Consider the following 12,527-nt stretch of genomic DNA (forward strand, 5'->3'; position numbering starts at 1 on the left):
TTTTCCCAATAATAATCTAAATTTGTGACACAGCCCATGTTGTTTTTTTTTTAATTCAGTTTTACTGATATATATTCACATCCCATACAATCATCTGTGGTGTACAATCAGCTGTTCACAGTACCATCATATAGTTGTGCATTCATCATCTCAATTTCTGAACATTTTCCTTACTCCAAAAAGAAAAATAAGAATAAAAATAAAAGTATAAAAGAACACCCAAAGCATTCCATTCCCCCATCCCACCCTATTTTTCATTTAGTTTTTGTCCCCATTTTTCTACTCATCTTTCCATACACTGGATAAAGGGAGTGTGAGCCACGAGGTTTTCACAATCATAGTCACACCATGTAGCTACATACTTATGCAACCATCTTCAAGAATCAAAGCTACTGGGTTGCATTTCCACAGTTTCAGGTATTTCCTTCTAGCTATTCCAATACACTAAAGACTAAAGAGAGATATCTATACAGTGCGTAAGAATGCCCTCTACAGTGAACTCTCAGCTCCGTTTGAAATCTCCCAGCAACTGAAACTGTATTTTGTTTCATTTCTCTTCCCCCTTTTGGTCAAGAACATTTTCTCAATCCCATGAAGCCATGTCCAGGTTCATGCCTGGGAGTGAAATCCTGCATCGCCAGAGAGATTTACACCCCTGGGAGTCAGGTCCCACTTAGGGGGGAGGGCAGTGAGTTCACCTGCTGAGTGAAGCCCGTGTTTTTTAAGCCTTATGTTCTTTTTTTATTGCTTAGGACAATGATGAACAACCACACAGTGGAGGATCTGATATCGAATTGGGTTAGGAGTCTCAGAAATTTAGGAAACACAAAGTTATATGCAAAGTAATAAAAAAAATCCAAATTTCAGACCTAAATAACAACAGGAAGATCTTCAGTAAATTTCCACCACCTCAATAAAACATATGAAAAAGTTAATAGACTTGGTATTACCCAGAACATTCTAAAAGTACCTGGTATGTACAGTAAACTCTCAAAGGAGGAGAAAAGTATGACACAAACAGAATGAGATTATTAACTATGAAGTCAAATTCAAGATAAGTATAATGTCAAACTTTAGAGATGCCTAGACTTTGTAAATTCACATGCAAAATTGCACACACACACACTTTGGTAAAACAAGGTATCATATCAAACAGTATTTGCCCTCCTAAAAGAACACGAAGAAATATAAACCTGTATTTGTACTTAGAAGTTCAAATTATTCCCAATTCCTTCTATTTCCACCTCCCCTAGCTCCATCCTAAACAAGTAATGTCACAACGCTTCAACTATCAAAAACTCCTAACTGTGAAAATAGATGTTATATAAATTAAACCTATGCATCGTCTTCTCTGATGAAAAAGGAAACTAACATTAATACATTTTCAAAATCATAGTTTTATCTTATCACTAAAACTATCATCAAGCAACTTAATTAAGATTTTATTTACTCTTAAGGAATTACAGACTATTTCAAACAAAGTGCCACTTGTTGGTGTAGACTAGACTGAGCAGAACCAAACTGGAAACCGTGCACAACCTCAAGCAAGTCACAGCACCTATTTGGGCCACTGCTGTATCAGGTATAAAAGGTGAGGCAGATGGATGATCTTCGGTCTCTTGAAGTACTAAAGTATTCTAAATAGGAAATTCTTTAAGTTTAATTCAGATGACGCACTTTAATGGGGGGGGGCTATAAAGTCTTTCTGGCTTTCCCTTGCTTCCCTGCTTTTTTTTTTCTTCTCTTTTCTCCTTAAAGCCCTGCCTCAGTCTTCTTCACAGAATAAGAAACTAAAATATGACCAGCTTCTATTTTATTTAAATTGTGCCAGCTTCTTAACTTTAAGAAACTGAATTCTTCTACTTTTCTTTAACAAATAAAATCTAAATTATGTTGCTCTTTCTTGTGTGCCCCCTGATCTTTCTCTTTTGGGTCACTGGCCTTTAAAAACTTAAGAAAAAGGGGGAAGTGGGCTTCATTAGATTTTTCACAGATACGAGACTAGAAGTAAATACAGCCTTTGCTTACTCAAAGGCTGACTAAACAACAATATGCAAACAAAGATGATAGCAAACTGCTGAGAGTTAAATTGGTAAATGTCTGCTGTGTCATTCTTGTATCACAAAATTAAGATCTGTCAATATCAACAATCCTTTCCCAAAAGTAAGAAATAATAACTGACTTTTTTATCTTCCCTTTCATATGACAGGCCTTCAAGCACCCAGAAAGTTAATAATAGGGAATTCCCAAAGAACAAGTAGGTATCATAGGTAACAATAAATGACTTGGCAAGTTGTAATTTCAAAAACTGTATTCCTAATCATTCGATTTTCAAATTTTATTATCATAAATAAGTCTCAGAAGTAAACTACTACTGCCACCCAGCTTCTCAGAATAGCTAGAATTTCAAAGCACAGCCAAAATCTCGCAAGTTCAATGGAGACAAATATATCAGAAAAAGATTGAGCGATCTTTTCATTTACAAAGATTTAAATTTTTTTTTATTCAAAACAAGCAAATTTTAAGAACAGTACTATAGATGGACGGCCAAACTCGTTAACTTTTCCTTCTTATACAAAATTGAAATACTACGTTTTCTTAGGAGAGCAAGTTATTCTATAGCTGTTCTCAGAACAAGTTTCCAGTATGAAACTTCATTTTTAATAGTAAATGAATCATTATCTATCTTCCTTTTTATTTAATATTTACTTTCATTTGTTAACTAATGACTGTTCATTTTAAACTTCTTAGTTTGAAAAATTAAGTGTTTAGTATAATGTCATTAATTTAAAACAAAAAGGATAAAACAGTCAACGAACAACATCCATAACTGAGTTGCCCTAAAACTTCATTCTTAACTAAAATCCCAAAATAAAGCCAATGCCCCTGAATTTTTTTCTCTAACACCCATATCACATGTGAACAGTATAGTTTACTTAATTGTAACTTCCTGGCACCCCTCCCCGCAATACAACTACATGTTTTCTTATTAAAATTTGACCCTTGAAGTATAAAAAAAAGGAAAACTCTCCTTTATTCACAAGTCACGCAGAAATTAAAAAAAAGAAAAAGAAAAAGAAAACAGCACAAACTATGGAAAATGCTTTAACAAGAAAACCTAAAACTTTCCAAAACCGAATGCTCTGTTTCCTCATAGTAGTCAAATGCAATCAGGCATGTGACTGACTACTCACATTTTAAGAGTTAGAGTACATTCAGCCATGTTCTTCAACAGGTAAGAACCAGTCCGTTTATCAGCTCAGAAAACAGCCCGAGGGCAAACAGACAAAATCACAACAAGTTACCTTTAAATATTCTCTTTCTCTTTAGAAATCGTCCTTTGGGCTTGAAAATAAAAAACAAACCGGCAAGTTTTGTGCTGTTAAAATGGCTCCTGTAGATTGGGGAAGTGGTGTCTGTGCTTCAGCTTATGAGTCATACATGAAACCAAGTGTTTCTAAGGGAGGCACGCCCATGTTGCTGTGGACCCAATTATTCTGCTAGGTCAAACATGCAGAATCTGCAGGTAAAAACGGTGGAGAAGTATGGGAAAGGAGGGAAGTAAGCCAAAGAGAGAGACCTACCTCAAAAAACCATTACTCCACTCATGTTAATAGCCAAATTTTTAAATTAAAAATAAAATGGAATCAGAATCTACAAGGAAGCAACACTGAAAACTGTACATTGTTTTAAAAAACAAATCTCATAATTTATAAGCTATTTCAATATATCAGGTAAATAAAACTATGAAAGGAAAAAAAAAGACTTGTAGGGGATAGAGGGGACAGCAAAGTAATCTTTCTGCCTCTTAATGTAACAATGAGTAGTCTAACTTGGCTACTCATTAACCCTTTTATGAAAGGAGATATATTGCTAGGTAATCTGCAAATGCTGGCAAGCTCCAATATCAGATGTAGATGTATACATTCACAAAACAGATAAAATCCACTAGAAAATTCAAAGTCCAGTAGAAAAACAAGTCTGAATTAATCTGCTGTTTAGAATAAAATAACCTCAGGGTTAGAGAGGAACTTAAAGTTCAATACAGCAAAATGTAAGAACTGTAAGCCTGATAAAACCCTATCTTAATCAAATTACCAGTGTCATCACGGTTCATAACTTACTACTTCCAAGGGGTAATCACAATTTTCTTTCTTTCTCTAACAAAGTGCCCAAGCAGTAGAAATATTACTACAATTACTTACCCTGGCCCCTGGGTGAACATTCATTAATTTATTTCAAGAGTGCAAACCGATCAAAATGGCTTAAAAACATTAAGTATTCCAAAAGTGCCTTATATGATGAAGTGCAACTCACTACATAGCCTCTCTCCTAGTATCTTACAAAAAGTAAATTTAGTTAGATAATTACTTAGAATTAATTACTCTGCCTTACCAGAGGCACAGCTGAGAGGACAAGAAAATGTCACTGACTTCAGAAGGCACTTTATAACTATTACAAAACAATGATTGTGAACATTAAGTGCCTATTCCGTTCTGCTGAATACTTCTTGGTTTGCTTTGCTTTTTACTGAAAGAAATCTCCACTGTTCAACAAATTAATAAAGAATTATGCTAAAAAGGAAAATAAATCACTTTCTCTAGTGTGCAATGTCATGGTAGCACAACATTGGGAATGTAATTAACACCACTGAATTATATACTAAAAGGTGGCTAAAATAGAAAGTTATGTTATGATAAATTTTTTTTTAAAGGAGCATACTGAGCTTAATCTAACTTATCTATCCAAAATGACCATTTGGAACCCAGGATGTTCACTGGAAAGTCTCACAATCCCTTGCAAGAGCTGACACTTGATTATCTTCTTTTAACTAATCAGAAATAGAAATTATAAGGAGTAATAGAGGGCAATCGTGAAAAGATGATGTCAAAACAAATAAGTAACAATTGATGAGAAAAGACCAATAACAACAAAAATTTTTAAAAAACTTTAAAACTACAAATAAATATAAAATATAAAAAATACTGGGCTCTAAAGCCATTCTGTAGGGTCAATAAGATCTACATAATTCCTAGGTATATCACCACACAATAAGTGTCCAAAAAAGTCAGCATTATTATTATAAAGGTTTTTAAAAGGTAAAGTGAGTAACAAAGTGTGTGAAAATTTTTATGAAGTACAGATACATAAAAGGATAATAAACCTCTGTTACTAAGAAAATCCACTTAATATAAAATAACTCATTACTTGATAAGGGCAGATATTTGAAATATAATATGAAAGAAGTACTTCTGACCACCAGTATGTAGATCATTTCTATATACGTAAGTGAGAGACAAAAAGAAAACAATTACTGTCCTTCAACAGAAGCAAATATCTGGCTGTACCAAAGGAGAAGATTCCAAAGTTGCTACTACAATACATTACCGTTTTGTCCAGGGACGTCCCTATCAGTATTTTTTTTACAACCTTCAGGAACTAGATCCTGGTTCTGTTCATCACTGTGAGAAATCAAGGTTCTCCACTATTTAAATATAAAAATAAAATTTAAAAGACTGAGATTCAGGGTTATGATAAATCTTTCAACAAAACTGAACTTATTTTGCTGATGTTACCACCTCTCAAAGTGTAATTCAACATTCCACTGTGCGGAATTTCCAAATGTGAGCTTAAATGTAAAACGCAGTTAATTCTCTCTTAACTATTATTAAGTTCATTAAACCAAGGCCTCCTTTCCCCTTCTACACAGACAGTTTTCTAGGACCCATCCATAAGACACATCTCCTGGTTGTGTTTCACATCAAAGCCAAAGGGGACAGGGCTTTGTCTGGTTTTGCTAACAAAATTCCGATCACCTTGGATAGGGTCCAATACATAGAAGAAACTCAGACACGAACTTTGCTAAAATGGTTCACTGAGGAGTAACTGTAATATATCAGGATTTTACTACACACTGAAATTATCTTTAAGATATGATTTGGCCCATGATTTATCAATATAGCCGAATCCATGGTAACTAACCATGTTACAAGATTCTATTGTAAGTATTATTCTGGTATTCTTTCCCTCTGTTGTTAAAAATAACCAAGAATTGATTGTACAATTTTATTCCTTATTGCTGCTCCCCGATAACAGGCTGACTGAGATCACAAGTTGTTTCACATAGACATAATATTGTACCTCACACAATTAAATTTTAAATTCAATATTAAAGATGATGTACCTTTTACTAAAGCGTTGTAACCAGGAATGCACCACAGAGCCACCTGGAGGGGCCTTTTGAACACACATGCCCACCCCTGTGGCCTCAGTAGTCTGGGCAGAGTTCAGGCCTATAAGATCACTGCTTGGTGTGAGCCCTAGCAGCTAACACAGAGCTCTACACACAACAGCCACTTAAAAAGACACTTGTTAACTTGCTATCCAGTAATCTGTACACGTTGTGGAGGAAATTCTCTTTTTTATCTTTACAGTGAGGTTTCAGCTTCTCCTTTGCTACTCTTTAAGCAAAAGCATCATATCACAGAAAACATCATCGGTCTCCTAACTGTCCCTCTCCTACCAGCAATTCCCCACTTTCAATTCACCTTTCACTTTGCTATCAGAGAAATCTTTGTCAAGACATCACATGTCCAAAAAATAAAACAACAACAAACAAAGAAAGGAAAGCAACCCTCGATTCATTCTCTCTCTCTACCCCCCGCCTCCCCCCCAGCTCGCCTTACTGAAACCTCTTGAATTTGCTGTGTTGCTATTTGTCTACCTTCCTTACCACTGTTCCCTGGGCTTGGAAAGCATTTTGCTTATTTCCCTCCCTATCCCCTATCTCTCCCTAATGACTATCCCCCCTTCAGGTCTCAATTCAGATGCCTCCACCACATGAAGGCTTCTCTCAATAACCACACACACAATTCTTACTATAAGAACTTACCATCCTAGGGCTGAAAGGACTTTGGAGAAATGCTATCCAGTCTCATGGCTTTTAAACATTTTTGTTAAGCAGCTGAATTCTTATAAATACCTTCAAAGAACCTCAATACTACTTACATTTATGTCTTTGCTATTTCAAGAAAGCCTGAAACACTGATCCAATCCAATCTAATCTCACTTTAAAGAAAGGAAAAGAAATCCTATAGAGAGAAATGGTTTACCCAAGGTCAAGTTACAGCTGATATGAGGTAATCTTAGTCATTCATTCAACAAATATTTATTGAACACCTACTATGTGCCAGGTGCTGTGGATATAGCAGGGAATAAGAGACACATTGTTGATAAATTATCATACCCACATGGTGCTTACATTCTAGCAAGGGAGAGAAAAACATTATAAATAAAATATATAGTATGCTAGTGATAAGTACAGAGAAGAAAAAGATAAAACAGGAGAGAGAAAAACATAACATTTTATACACGCTAGTCAGGAGGACTTACTTCTGCCAGGTCACTTTTGAGTAAAGACCTGAAAGAAGTGAGGGAGTTAGCATGCAGACACCTGAGGACCAACATTACAAGCAGAATGTGCAAAGACTGGCAGGGAGCTTGCCTGCTACGTTCAAGGAAAGCAAGGAGGCCAGTGTGACTCAAATGAAGAAAATAAGGTGGAGAGTAATAGGTAGGGGAAGAATAGCAGAAGATAATGGAGAGTCTCACTGGATCGAGCCTTTAATTGGGGAGTTTTTGAGTTGACGTGTTGTAAGATTTAACTGCTGTGTTGAAAACAGACAGCAGGAGGGCAATGACAAAAGCAAGCAGAAGCTAATGCAATAAACCAGAAAATCCAGATGATGGCTTAGACAGGGAGGTAGCAGAAGAGGAAGATATGATTAAATGCTGGACATGTTTTTGAGGAATAGCCAAGGAAGATTTGTGGATAGAGCAAATGTGGGGTATGGGAGAAAGAGAAGCTTCAAAAAGATACTGTGTCTCAGCAACTGGAAAACTGGGGCTGCCAAAACGGATAGGAAAGATTACAGATGGCAATGATTTGGGTTGGGAGAAGATCAGGAATTCAGTTTTGAACACCTTAAGTTTGAGAGGCTTATTAGGTATCCAAGTTCAGATGTCAATTGAATATACTGTCCTGGAGTCAAAAATATAATCCTGAAGCCAGGGATAGAGGTCTGGGTTAAAGAAGTAAATTTGGGCATCATCAATATACATATATGATATTGTATGGTATGAAATTTAAACTACAGATACAAAAGATAATAATGACAGAATCTTAGGACATTCCAAACTTTAGAGGTAGGAGGTAGGAACTAGCAAAGATGGCTAAAAAGGAACATACCCAGAAATGCAGGAGTGAAACAACAGAAATGTTTTACATCTAGGACTCAAGTAAAAGTGTTTCCAAGAAGAGGGAGTGAGCAATTGTGTCAAATGCTGATGACAGATGAAGTTAAGATAGGGTTGAGGGGAAAAAACGACAGTTAATTTAGCAAAATATAGGTCACTGTTGATCTTGAGAAAGATGAGCTTTCATGATGTGATAGAGCCATTAAAAAAAAAAAAAAAAAACTGACCAGAGCATGTTCAAGAGAATAACAGGTAAGAAATTAAAAATAGAAAGTAATTTGTTGCAAAGAGGTCAAGAGAAGACTTTGGATTTGGTTTTTTTGGGGGGTGGGACAGTGGATATTTAAGAAAAGCAGTGCCTTTTTACTGCCCAGAACATTCCATTCTGTATTACAGGTAATTTTGTAGAAGGCTGTAAAAACACTGATAAATGGGTAATCTCCTTGAAGCCAGGAACAGTGATTTTTTTACAAGGCTGTAAAAACACTGATAAACAGGTAACCTCCTAGAGGCCAGGAAATATTTCATACAACTTCTACCACCATCAGTGTGGATGAGTTACTTCACAGTACTTTGAGATTTCAGTTTCCTTTTATGTAAAATATTGGGGTAGTCCAGAAAATTGGTAATTTTGAAAGATCCATTTCAGCTCTCATGTTTTACAATTCTATAGCCTCTCCAAAGTTCTTAGCATGATAATTATGGAACTGAAAACAAAAGTCACTTTAAGGTACTGGTCATTTAAACTTTTTGAAATTTAATTACATCATCTATAAAATTAAAGGTAATCAATCTCTTATATAGAATTTTTATGCATTAAATGAATATATAGGGAGAGCTTTGTACTTTGTATACCTGGCACATAGTAAGTGCTCAATAACTGATGGCTGCTATTAGAGTGCTGGTGCTTTTGTAGCTCAGAAACATAACCACCTTAGTAAGTCACTAGACTGCTGTGCAGTAGTGGGGGACTGAGAGAATTTATCCCTGGATGAGTTAACTGAGTGAGAAATGTAATTTAAAATCTTTGGTCCCCTTATCACCAAACAGAAAATGTTATTATCCTTCCAGAAGTAAATCCATTTACTCAAAATATTGGCTGCCATGAATTTTGCAACTACAAAGCCTGAAATTACAATGGACCAAATCTGTGTGTGTTTTTCCATCCATAGGATACATTAATGCCTCAATTTGATTATCTGCTCTGCCTTGTAATTACACATATTTCTGTAATCAGAAAGTCCCAGTGGATAAACAGCCTTTATCTCTGCAACAAAGTATTTAGGTATAGAGTAAGATTAGCAGCTGGGATAAACTTGTCTTCAATAATTTGCTAATACTCAATTCAAAAGCCCATTTTCAATTTCTTACACCTTAATTTCTTTCAAATGCTTTATGTATATATTTCAACAAGTAGACATCCTAGAGTGCAATTACTGTAACAGATTCCAATGTTATAATGTATTTCTATGACATTTACTGAATAGATAAGCTGTCGTTTTTGTTATTTTCTATTTTATGTGTTTTATTGATTTTGTATTGAAAATTTTCCTTTCAATTAAAAAAAAATTAACAGAATCTTATATTAAGAAGTCCCAGATCTCACAGAAGTTGCTTTAAAACATACGCCTATAAAATGTTTCCTTTACAACACTGAAAATAAACTATTTTGTAGTAATATTAATAAACATGAAGTTAATTTTTCTAAAAAAGGCATATTAAGGCTAAATTTAATAAAGAAGTCTCAGGGAAAAAAGACACCTCAGTGAAAAATACTAGATAAAAGCCAGAAAGTGACCCAGAACACCAGTTCCAGTGATGCACCAGCTGCACCAGGTCTGCTAAATCCACAGGGACCATGCACTCGGTGAAACTGTGAGTCTGCATTCTGAAATGAGTAAGCCGCTGGATATCCGGCAGCCACGCTGCGGTGTGGGGAAACAGAGGGTTGGCATTTGGAGGCGATTAGTTCTTTTTTAAAAAAAACCCAAAAGTGGCTGTAGATACAGCAGCGAGAACTGCACAATGAAGCACAGCAGGGACGGGCTGTGCGAATGCCTCAATATCTGGCATGGAAGATAGCCTTTCACGCACCTGCTGCCAATTGTCTCAGAGCGAGGAAGACAGAGGTTAGCCAAAAGAGGAAAAGAACCACGCCCCTTACAGCCATCTTCCTGGCAGGCTGGGAATGCTCCTGCCCAGTGCCAGCGCCACAGCCCAGAGCCACACCAAAAAATCCAGTGTCAGAGGAACTGTTTCCAGCAACACGCGCACACACCACGATATCAGGCATGGACAATAGCCTTTCACGCACCCATAGCAAAATGACCCGGAGCTGGGAAGGCGGAGCTGTGAAAAGGGGGAAATTAACACACCCCATACACCCATCCTAACAGCAGGCTGGGAACGCACCTACATGGCCCGGCGGCCCAGAACTTCCCTTGAGGGATGGCACGCACTTGTGACGTAGCACAGCCTTCCCTCAGCAGAGGCCCTAGAAGGGCATGGCTTGGAAGAGGGACCCACTCGGAAATCCCAGGGACCGTAAGCCAATACCAAGGACTTGTGGGTCAGCGGCAGAGACAATCTGTGGCGAGACTGAAATGAAGGTATAGACTCTTGCAACAGCCTTAAATCCCCAGGAACACCTGGGAGGTTTGATTATTAAAGCTGCCCTCCCTCCCTAACTGCTCAGACAGATGCCCCACATTCAGGGCGGACAGCACCAACAACACACCCAAACTTGGTGCACCAATTGGACCCCACAAGAAATCAGACCCCCACATACCACAAAGACAAAGTTGGGGAGAACTGACTTGAGGGGAATAGGTGACTGGTGAACACCATCTGCTGGTTAGTTAGAGAAAGTATACGCCACCAAGCTGTAGATCTGACAAATTAGAGATTCAGCTTTGAATAATCCTACATATCCTAAAGGAACCCTATCAAGTAAAGCAAATGCCAAGAGGCCAAAAACAACAGAAAATTTTAAAGCATACGATAAAACCAGATGATATGGAGAACCCAAACACCCAAATCAAAAGATGAGAGGAGACACAGTACTTGGAGCAATTAATCAAAGAACTAAAGACAAACAACAAGAACATGGCAAAGGATATAAACGACATGAAGAAGACCCTAGAAGAGCATAAAGAAGAACTTTCAAGAGTAAATTAAAAAAATAGATGACCTTATGGAAATAAAAGAAACTGTTGACCAAATTAAAAAGATTCTGGATACTCATAGCACAAGACTAGTGGAAGCTGAACACCAAATCAGCGACCTCAAGGACCACAGACTGGAAAGTGAAAGAACAAAAGAAAGAATGGGGAAAAAATTTAAAAAAATTGAAATGGACCTCAGGGATATGATAGATAATATAAAACATCCAAATATAAGATGCATTGGTGTCCCAGATGGAGAAGAGAAGGGTAAAGTTCTAGAAAGAGTATTCAAAGAAATTGTTGGGGAAAACTTCCCAAACCTTCTACACAATATAAATGCACAAAGCATAAATGCCCAGAAAACTCCAAATAGAATAAATCCAAATAAACCCACTCCAAGACATATTCTGATCAGACTGTCAAATACTGAAGAGAAGGAGCAAGTTCTGAAAGCAGCAAGAGAAAAGCAATTCACCGCAGACAAAGGAAACAACATAAGACTAAGTAGTGACTACTCAGCAGCCACCATGGAGGCGAGAAGGCAGTGGCATGACATATTTAAAATTCTGAGATAGAATAATTTCCAACCAAGAATACTTTATCCAGCAAAGCTCTCCTTCAAATTTGAGAGAGAGCTTAAATTTTTCACAGACAAACAAATGCTGAGAGGCTTTGCTAATAAAGTCCTGTTCTACTTCAGATACTAAAGGGAGACCTACCGACAGAGAAACAAAGAAAGGCGAGAGAGATATGGAGAAAGGTTCAGTACTAAAGAGATTCAATATTAGTTCATTAAAGGACATTAAGAGAGAGAGGGAAAAAATATATCTGACAAACAAAAACCAAAGGATAGGATGGCTGATTAAAGAAATGCCTTCCCAGTAATAACACTGAATGTAAATGGATTAAACTCCCCAATTAAAAGATACAGACTGGGAGAATGGATCAAAAAATATGAACCATAAATATGTTGCATACAAGAGACTCATCTTAGACACAGGGACACAAAGAAATTCAAAGTTAAAGGATGTAAAAACTATCTCATGCAAACTACAGCTAAAAGAAAGCAGGAGTAGCAATATTAATCTCAGATAAAATAGACTTTAA

General features: G+C 36.7%; 1 protein-coding gene across 5 annotated transcripts in view; it reads right to left on the bottom strand.

Annotated features, from left to right (window-relative positions):
* ELF1 (E74 like ETS transcription factor 1) overlaps nt 1-12,527 on the bottom strand; it is a 123,004-nt gene that overhangs the window by 90,884 nt on the left and 19,593 nt on the right. Inside the window, exon 1 of one of the 5 annotated variants that reach the window (XM_037800145.1) lies at nt 3,306-3,538. The exons of 2 other annotated variants lie outside the window; for them this stretch is intronic. The gene's annotated coding sequence lies outside the window, so the exon portion shown is untranslated. Of the gene's footprint in view, nt 1-3,194; nt 3,539-12,527 lie in introns of those variants that run through there. 2 more of the 5 variants (XM_037800151.1, XM_037800148.1) reach the window with 2 other exon arrangements.

The sequence above is a fragment of the Choloepus didactylus genome, chromosome 12 (genome assembly GCF_015220235.1).
Source record: "Choloepus didactylus isolate mChoDid1 chromosome 12, mChoDid1.pri, whole genome shotgun sequence".
NCBI classification, from domain to species: domain Eukaryota; kingdom Metazoa; phylum Chordata; class Mammalia; order Pilosa; family Megalonychidae; genus Choloepus; species Choloepus didactylus.